This window comes from Pinus tabuliformis, chromosome 1_2 (genome assembly GCF_031772625.1).
Source record: "Pinus tabuliformis cultivar Carrire ecotype Pingquan chromosome 1_2, CPIR1, whole genome shotgun sequence".
NCBI classification, from domain to species: Eukaryota; Viridiplantae; Streptophyta; class Pinopsida; order Pinales; family Pinaceae; genus Pinus; species Pinus tabuliformis.
In genome coordinates, this window is record NC_142298.1 from 94,668,983 (window position 1) to 94,679,199 (window position 10,217).

A 10,217-nucleotide genomic window follows, 5' to 3' on the forward strand; every position below is an offset into this window, starting at 1 on the left:
GTTACGGTATAATGTATTCAAAAATACTTTGACCCTTTAATTAAATTTATGTTGACCAAAAGTCTGTGAATAATATATAAAGTGGACATTACAATTTATAGATAATTTATTTTTTACAATTATTAAATTAAATTTATTTAATTTTTGCTTGGTGCAAAAGAGAGACTCTTATTTAGTAATGATTACTTCAAATTCTTCATTAAAAAATGACAACTCATTTGCACCATGTAGAAAATGATAAGTGACATGACATTTTATTGTAAATAATTTTTATAACTATTTACAAATAAATTAAAAAGTGATATGACATTTTATTACAAATAATTTTTATAACTCTTTACAAATAAATAAATATATGTTTAAATAGCTACCTATTTAAATATGCATAAGTTTTATATACATTAGACTTTATTGCTTCTTACTCTGAACTTAATCTTGAGTACAAATAAAAAAAAATTATATAAGATATAAAATTGAATCTGCAATGTGTGAAATCATATCATCAATTACGAAGTAGTTAATTTTCATTGCCATCGGTTATTGCGAATCAGCTTCCGAGCATCGAGATGGATTTCAGCTGCAAGTTGTCTTTCGAGGTAATCAATTTTTTGATTAGATGCAGCTCTAATATAACTTCTGCACAACCAATCCAAACAATCTTCAATAGTTGCACATCCTTAGTAGCAAATGAAGCAAATCATTGAAATCCGCAAGCTACGAAATTAGCACGAAAAAAGAGTTCAAAAGCTACCAGATTAAATAGCTGTGCCTCCTTAGCAGCAAATGAAGCAAATCAATGAAATCTGCTAGCTATGAAATTAGCACGAAAAAAGAGTTCGAAACCTACAGTATCATAAAGATTTCAGGCTTTAATGAAATGATTCTCCTAAACAAATTTGGTACAAAGAGTTCGAAATCTAATGATGCAGTATCCTTAGAAGATTTCCAACTTTAATGAAGTGATTCTCCCAATGTATTTCAGAGCATTGGAGGGAACAATTATTAACTTAATCGTATGGCCACGTTAATGTTCTGTCCAAACACATAGAATGCCAATTAATTGAGGTACATTACTCATAAATGCGCTTCTTTGCTCTTTATTTCCTCTGGATCACTGTTTATGGTTCCTCCCATTCAGGTATACATATTGTTGGTTGAGAGAAAACCATGCTCAGAAGGAATTGGTGAACATTCCATTCCAAGCCGAAAGAATCCAGTAAGCATTAATTTTATTTAGCAGCGGCCGAAAAAATCCAGTAAGCATTCATTTTATTTAACAGAAAAAAGAGACGCATGGCCTCTTCCATTGTGGGTTATTTATGAAGTCTTTTTGGTTTTATATCCCATCCCTCTTTGGCTATGTATTTGAACAGAAAAGTTGAAAGCGACACTGAGTCTTCTGCATTGTGGGCGAGCAAGAATTTGGTAAGCACTCATTTTATTTAACAGAAAATTCAAAAGTGACTCAGAGTCTTTTGCATTGTGGGTTCATTTATGAAGCTTCTTTTGTTTTATATTGTAGCTCTATAAAATATGTGACATATCAAAGACAGAAACAAAGAAACATAGTCACAGATTATAAAAAACTAGAAGTAGCAAAAAATCTTTTAGGTGTTTACCATGAGAGAGTTTTTAGTTGAGTAGCACATAAAAGAGAGGATAAAATAAGAATAAAGTTTAGTGATTCGTTTACCATCACATAGCTTTTGGCTAGCTAGCACATAAGAAAAGAGGATAGTGATCCAAAACCTTTGACAGGCTCGAAAGAACAATTGACAGTACACATTCTTTGACTCGATTCGATTTATTGAACTCTTAGTCATAAATTTAAGGAAATGAGTTTTCTTTTCTAACATCAAGTCCCTTAATTTTACGGATATCCAATTTTTTTACAACAAGAAACAACCGTGGATGACTCAACACAAATTTAAACTTTCACGAAAAAGAAGGGTGTAGTAAACCTAATATGAAATACATTCATTCTACGTCTCTATTGCAATATTGGAGCAAGTTTTTTTAATGAAAAAAAATCATAAATGAGCTGCAATGGTGGTACGGTGGGCACTATATGGCAGGTAGTTATTGAAAAATTATTATTTTTACATTTTTAAGATGATATGCAGTTTAGCTCACTCCTTGGGGCAACATTTAATTTGAAACTTTCTGGTATTTATGATATCAACAGGTTTTAAGGACAATGTTTGATTTTGATCTAGGCATTTAGTGAGAATCTAAGAGAGACAAGATTTTTTTAGTGTCCCCAACTTTTACATAATGGTGGTGTCCAATATTCCAGAGTACGCAGAATATCTCAACTCAATTCTCGCCATACTGCTCAACAATTTTCCCACATTAAAACAAATTTGTTTTGCATATATTTAAAACAAATTTGTTTTGCATATATTTTTACATTGCGAAGTATAAGTGCGCTAAATTACTTGACACATAAAGTACATACGAGTGGCGCACAGAAATACCAAATCAAAACCAGTTTCGAAAATTTAGGCACCAAAAAGTAAAAACACAAACAAACGCATATAATTTTTTTTAATAAAACAACTCACTTGCATTGAGAAGCAATTATGATGATATGTCGTTCGAAGCACGTTATGGCACTAGTTTTCTTGATTGATTCTTCTTAATTTCCTTCTTATATCGTGACTTTCTAAGTAACACCAAAACCACACAAAGTACTAAAGCTGCCACCCCTCCAAGAGTTGCCCCCATAATCTCAATTAAAATGATTTTCTTTTTATTAGTTCTAGGATCCTCCTTGGACACATCAGTGACCTCCGCAGCCTGGCAATAGTAAGAATCCCGCTGAGGTTGCACATTGGTCACTAAACAATTTCCTGCGAACTTAATAGTCCTCCTCTGACTGGACTTGGGCATTGGACAAGAAGGTAACTCTCCTGTCAAATAATTTGCAGAAATATCTGTAAATCCAAGGTTGTTCCCGCAAGATATATTGGGAGGAAGTGTTCCCCCTGAGGATCTCCTTGACAAATTCAAATTCTTGATGGCAGGCAACGAAAATAAAATGGGTGAAGTTAACCCACTTAGAGCATTGAATGAGACATCGAGATCCTGTAATTGATTCAATGTTTTAAGATAACTTGGAATGCAACCGTTGAACCTATTTTTGATTAAGGACACCCGAACCAACCCCTTTCCAAGAATTGGGAAGTTGGGTCCAAGCTTGTTTCCTTCTAAAATTAGTACTTGGAGATTTTGCATGACGCTCAGATCCGGCAAATCACCAGAGAGATCGTTACCCAATACAACTAGGACTCTGAGTGCCTGCATGCTACTGAGTGAATGAGGCAAATGCCCACTTAGCCTATTGTCCTTCAAGCTCAAGAATTCTAGGTCTGGAAAAGCACTGAACAAGTCTGGAACGTTTCCATTCAACATGTTATCATCCAGAATGAATCTCTGAAATTTTCTCAAATGAGAGAGCTCGTATGGGATGCTTCCATATATTAAATTTGAGCTTATATTTAGCATCTCCAAAGATGATAAGGGGTCCAGCTTGCTTTAAAGAGCACCAAATATGACCAGGGAGAGTAAGGACAGAGATCTGAGACTATAGAGCTTGGTGAGTGTGATGAACAAAGAATCTATTGAAAAGGCTGGTGATAAGGTCTGGTATGAAGCAGAAAATGCAGCATTAGCAGGAGGAGAAGATTTTTCGCCAACAATAAGCAGCTCGGTTACAGTGTTTTCATGGAAGACAACTGTAAGAGATGGAGAAGGAGGAAGCCCACAAAAGTCTGTTGTATTTCTCACACCATCCAATGCCATAGGAAACTCCAGAAGCTTTTGAATTGTCAGTAGAGTTTGAATCTCAGATGACTGTAATTGTTGGGAATATGAAATGAGGAGCACCATCGACACAAGCCATGTTGAATACAAAAGTGAACTCCTAATAGCCTTTGGCATTGGCATTGAAAATACGTTGTTAAGCTTACAATACTCTAAAAACCAAACCCGATAATAGAAAAAAGTAGTTCTTGATTCTGGAAATGCCCATCTAATCAAAAATCCATGAATCTCTGGCATCCCATTTTCACATTCCCAAAGGAAACAGGGGCTATTTATATACAAAATTGATGACCGTTGCATGTAAATTGAAACTAAACTGTCGTTTTCCAGTTATGCACTGAAAGCATCCAGACTGCATATTAAATCACCCCATTAAGAAGTCTCAGGGGAAATAATATTTTCTCTAATGTAACATGTAGGACTGATTTGGAGGTACAACTTCCATTAAAATCGATTGCAAGACTACTTCATCCTCGTGACCTCTAAAATGCAAAGAACGGTCTACCCCAGTTCACACGACCCTAGCCATGGGAGTTTCCCACAGTTGTTGATTGTTTACATTCCTGGCAAAAGAAATACCCATGAGTTTGGGGGTGGTTTAGGACAGACGTTGAAAAGATGCAATTACTTCAAATTTGAATGATGTGAGGTGTGTCTTTGCCATGAATCAATAGCACCTGCTTTGCATGGCCACCAAATGTATAGTTTACTTTCCGCAAGGCATGATGATGACAGTTACATCTGTCATGATGTTTTGCAAAAATGGAATCACACTGGCATTGGAGTAGAATTTCAAAATCATGTAGGTGGTAGATAAGCCTAGTTCCCTCAGTAAAAAAAATTCAAACAGGTTAACGCGACTCCACAATCAAATTATAACAATATATGTAGCCCCATCTAAAATGACAATTACTTGAGAAAATTTTCGAGTTTTTTTTAATTAGTCGTTGTTTGCATCATTTGTGCATTGTATTCCTGAATTTTATAGCTAAAACCTAACGAATTTCAAGAATCCCTGTTCAAAAACTAACCTGAATAATGTACGAATCGTATGTAAGAAAATGTGTTTCTTAAAATTCGACTGGTAGGTTATGACCCTTGGGAGTCTTGAGAGCACGACTTAATCCCATAGAAATCTACGCAAATTATTTCTTTCAATCATGAAATCTTTTGGGACAAAAATGGACGATTAGCCAGTGGAAAATATTATCCCTTAATTTATATTTTTCTTTTTGATTCTGTAATTGGATAAGCTCTAAGTATAAGTATGAATTATATATTTTTTATAAATTAAAAATAAATAATTTTGTTTTATATTTTCAAATAATAAATTTACATATCATTAATATTATATATATATATATATATATATATATATATATATATTTCTTTTTAATAGGTAGAGTAAATTTAGTATCTAAAATAAAATGTTTATAGTTGGAAAATTAATTAGTTTAATTTATTACAAGTCAAACAAAAAATAAACCATATAAATAAATTTAGTGATTTTCATAATTATAGTATAAATGTATATAGCTATTGTATTTAATATTGAGTCACCTTCTTAAATAGAAGGTTAGATTTCAATTTTTTATTGTCTATATCAAAAGTTAATCATAATCATGACTATATAATCATACCCTCATGTTTTTCCCTTTAATGTTAATTTCTGTAAAATGTGAACGGATCTTGGAAATTTTTCATTCATAAGCGCGACCATATAATAACACCCCATGTTTGTTCTCTTTAATTGTATTTTCTGAAGAGATTTTCAAAATTGTCCATTATTAAAGTATTTATCACTATCAATTGTTTCTCTATATATATGGAGAACAAAGACTTGTATTCATGTCTCACCTTTCCTGTTTAACCTAAACCTTTGTGCATTGAAATTTCTCTTGCAATTTAACAATTACAATAGCTTATCTGGTACTCTCATGCACTACAATTGTTGAAGTTATAAAAGGAACAAGTATTAAGCCATTGAAATCTTAATAAAATCTACTAGTGATTATTTATCCTTACATCTTACTACTAAGAAAAAACGTTGTTTTGTTTTTGGATACAGAACCACAAGGTAACATAGACAGAGCAAACTCTACAACAAAATACAACATATTTGTAATTCAAAATCAATATTTAATTTTAATTATCATTGTACAACACAATATAAATTTAAAAACCTTTAGTTAATTTTACCTAAATATATAATAAAAACTAAAATATAAATAGGCTCCACATTATTATATTAATTTTCCTTAGATATATCTTAGTGATATTTCATGTTTATTTTTTATTTATTTTTAAATAAATAAATTTTATTATTATTACAATAAATTCTACAATTAATCAATTTATAATTATTTTTTATTGCTTTAACCTAAAAAATAGTTACGTTGACTCTACTTTTTTAAACAATTATTGGATAAAAGGATTATTGATTCAAGTTTTATTATTTTTTATAATTATAAAAATTAAATTATAAATAAATATGAAAAATAGTTTGGCTATGTACATTATAAATAACATGTGATGTTTCAATTTAGACATTTTTGTGTGACTATGTAAAACACTTGGTTTTACCATATTAAATAAAAGTATGAAAATGTTTCAATTTAACAATATTATAATTGTTCACTTTCCAAAACTTAGTGATTTTGTAAAATGATTTGGTCAAAAGAATATTTGCTATGAAACAATGAACTTTGAAAATTATTCAATTTGCAAAACTTGGGGATTTTGTAAAATGATTTGGTCAAAAGAATATTAGCTATGAAACAATGAACTTTAAAATGATGAGTAACTAAAGGTTATTACAATCAAATTCAAAGTTTCACCCACATAAAATTAAAAACTAAGGTTTTTTTACTCATTATTATGATTACATCTCTCTCAATCAATACGAATGAAAGTTTCATTTTTTACTCTAATTTAACTATATTTACAATGTAGACCTTGTTCAAATGTGGCAATTGGTTTATACTTTTCAAAATTCAATAATTAAACTAAGCCACACAGAACTATAGCTATACGACCTTATTAGTTACAAAATCTAGCGATCAAAATATTTAGATTTTACTAAAAACATCGTCCTTCACATTGATTTGAACCCTTATGTGTTATATGTTTAGATTTTTTAATATAAAATTTAAAAAAAATTATTGAAGTAACGTATATTAATAATTAAAATTATATACAAATTTTTATGACATTAAATTTAATAAATTTAAAAATATAATTTTATTAAAATAATTATAATTGATATAATATTTATATTTTTAATATAAAATTAAAAAAATATTGAAGTCACGTATATTAATAATTCAAATTATATACAAATTTTTATGACATTAAAATTAATAAATTTAAAAATATAATTTTATTAAAATAATTATATTTGATTCAAAATTTATATCATATGTGGATAATTAGAAAATTTTCCACATCCGACAAATAATAACAATTAAAAAACAATCTAGAGAGCGAGTGTAGGGAATTATGCAGGCCATTAGTATTTGGAGTTATTCCCTGACTTGAATCTCATCATCCTCTTGAAGGTTCTTGATCGCAGGAGGTGGGCTTGCTGAAGTAAGTTCTTGGTTGCTGCATGTAGCTTGTGCGTGAAGCTACCCATCGTTCCATCCAATTGGCAAAGACGAGTGGAACCCAAGGCCACCATTGGCACTCTGGGGAAGCGTGACTTGGGGTGCAAGTTTTGTGTATAAGTACACTATGCAGGTACACATATGCCAGAGAAGTGCATTACAATTGAAAAAACACGTTTCATAGCGATGGAGGTTTGTGGAGAAGAGGGGAGAGTGAAGCTGTTAGGTTTTGGTTACAGTCCCTTCGTGGTGCGGGTTCGCGTAGCTATTTTCGCTCATTCATTACTAAATGCTCCCCCCGCCCGGCCCCACCGCAGATGGACGGGTGGCAGTGGCCCTCCCTTTCTTCGGCCACACGGCTTGGAATTAGAAATTCAATTCATGCATAGCTGATTTTTCATTTATCAATAGTTAAAGATATTAGTACGGATCAAGTGTTTTGATTCTATTTAACTTTTCAACTTTTAGCCCACCTCGCTGATATTTTATATAGGTACATTAGTTGTTAGACTGATATACATTGAGTTTCTTAGGAGTGTTCAAATCAGTTAGGAAAGAAATATTATTTATATAAGATTAATAAGTAATTAAATAAGGAATGAATGAATAAATTATTTAATTAAATAAATAAATAATTTTTAATTATTTAAATGGATTAAATAATTCTTTCTCCTCATTAAATATAGTTGTTTGGTTAAATTATAATAATATATAAATTAATCAATAAACAATATAATTTTTCATTTCTGGTCAAATCTAATTGTTTTCCTCTAGCCATTAGGGTGACCTAGCTTCTTATTTAATTTTATTTGGAGATCTGTCTCTTCATCTTGTCGTGAGGATGAACCACACTCCCTGGTTCGAAACACATCGACCAAATATTGGAAATGTGATTTTTTCCCGAAAATCTTCATAAATTAAAGTGTTTAAAGAAATTAAGAAATTAAATTGTTAGATGTATTTTTGAATTTTAATAATTAGTTTAGATTCATCTTAATTTTAGATTTAGTGTTCAGAAGGATAAGTCTTTCACGATGTTAATCTATTTTTTTTTGAATGTGAACAAAAATAACTGATGCCTCTCAACATTTGATAGATCAAAAATTAAGATAAATTTACTCTGGTTTAATTATTAATAATTAATAATTAATAATTAATAATTATAGTTATAATTTTATTTTTAATTAATTTCAATAAACAAAATATATCAATAATATAATCTTACACCTTTTCCATATTGATTTATTGAAAAAATCGAAACATAAAACATTAAATAGAGTTATTAAGTTTGGTAATATTGGCCACACAAATTAGAAAGTATGTCAATTCCATTTTTAAAAAATAAGAAATTAAATTATTATTTGGAAGTTAATAATAATAATAATATCTATTTAACAATGGTCACTCGAATTTTAATATTGGATTTACCCTAATATTAATAATTTTAATATTAGTATCATAATAACAATAATTTATTAATAATAATATTATTATTCTTTTAATAGAATTATTCACCTTAATATTAATACTAATAATAATAAGAATAATAATAATATTATTTTAAAATTAATAATAATAGTAATAATAATATTATTAATAATACAAATTTAATTTAATTTGCCCTAATAATTTATTTAAGAGATTTTTCAACTTTAACATCTTTGATCCTTCCCCTTGATCCTTATCAACCTGGTCCATGGTCAAATCTAGCCATTAGAAGTCATTTTTAACTGTTGCCCGGTCAAATATAACTGTTGGAATGACCTGCATTCCCTATTTAACTTGTTGCTCAGATTTGTTCTTCAACTTGTCTTGAGGATGAATCACATTGGTTGGTTTGAAATAGGTCGACAAATGATTTTCTATGTCATTTTGCCGAAATCATTCTTACAAACAAATTACAATTGTGATAAAATTTGGTAAGGAATTTTGTTAATACAAAATTCAATATTTTAAAAAATAAAAAGCACAAATTTATATATTAAAAAAATTACAATTATGATCAAATTTGGTAAAGATTTTTGTTAATATAAAATTTTAAACGAGAAATTTTATATTAAAAAAGTTAAAGTAAACAGTAAATTGCATAATAAGTTTGTCTTAGAGATTAATCACATGGTGTAGAATTGGTCTACGTTTCGAACAAACTAAAGTGGTTCATCCTCACAACAAATGGTGAGAAAATCAATCTTAACAAAGGTTTAAATAGCAGAGAAGCATCCCAACCTTCAATTAGCCATTAGGAACAATGTTGTTCCACAACCAATTCTACACCATGTGATTAATCCGTAAGACAAACTTATTATCGATATGGATCACAAAAGTCTAAGATCTAGTAAATTGCATATTAAAAAATTTGTAGTTGTGAAAATTAGTAAATTTGGTATTAAAATAGGGTAGCAAAAAATATTTGCAAGATATATAATGTCAAATTTTTTTCCTTATTGAATTTTACAGTCTTATTTTCTCATTTAAACTCACAACCAGAATTTCTAAACTTAGCTTCTTGTAAATTTGGAATTTCAAAGATAAGGAATTGCTTCTATGAAACCAACTTTCAACACATTCATAAGGAGCTCAATACAATAATAGACATTTTATCAAAAAGAGTTCTTTCGATGGATACATGAGGCATTGTCTATCAAGGCAGCAATTTCGCACAAACACCAAATTCTAATTGAAATGGGGAAATAAAAATTCACAAAAATCAACATTGGGTGTTTAAATAGTTTTTTTGATGGTGGAAATAGATTCAACACCATCAAGAACTCTTCGGGCAACCAAAAT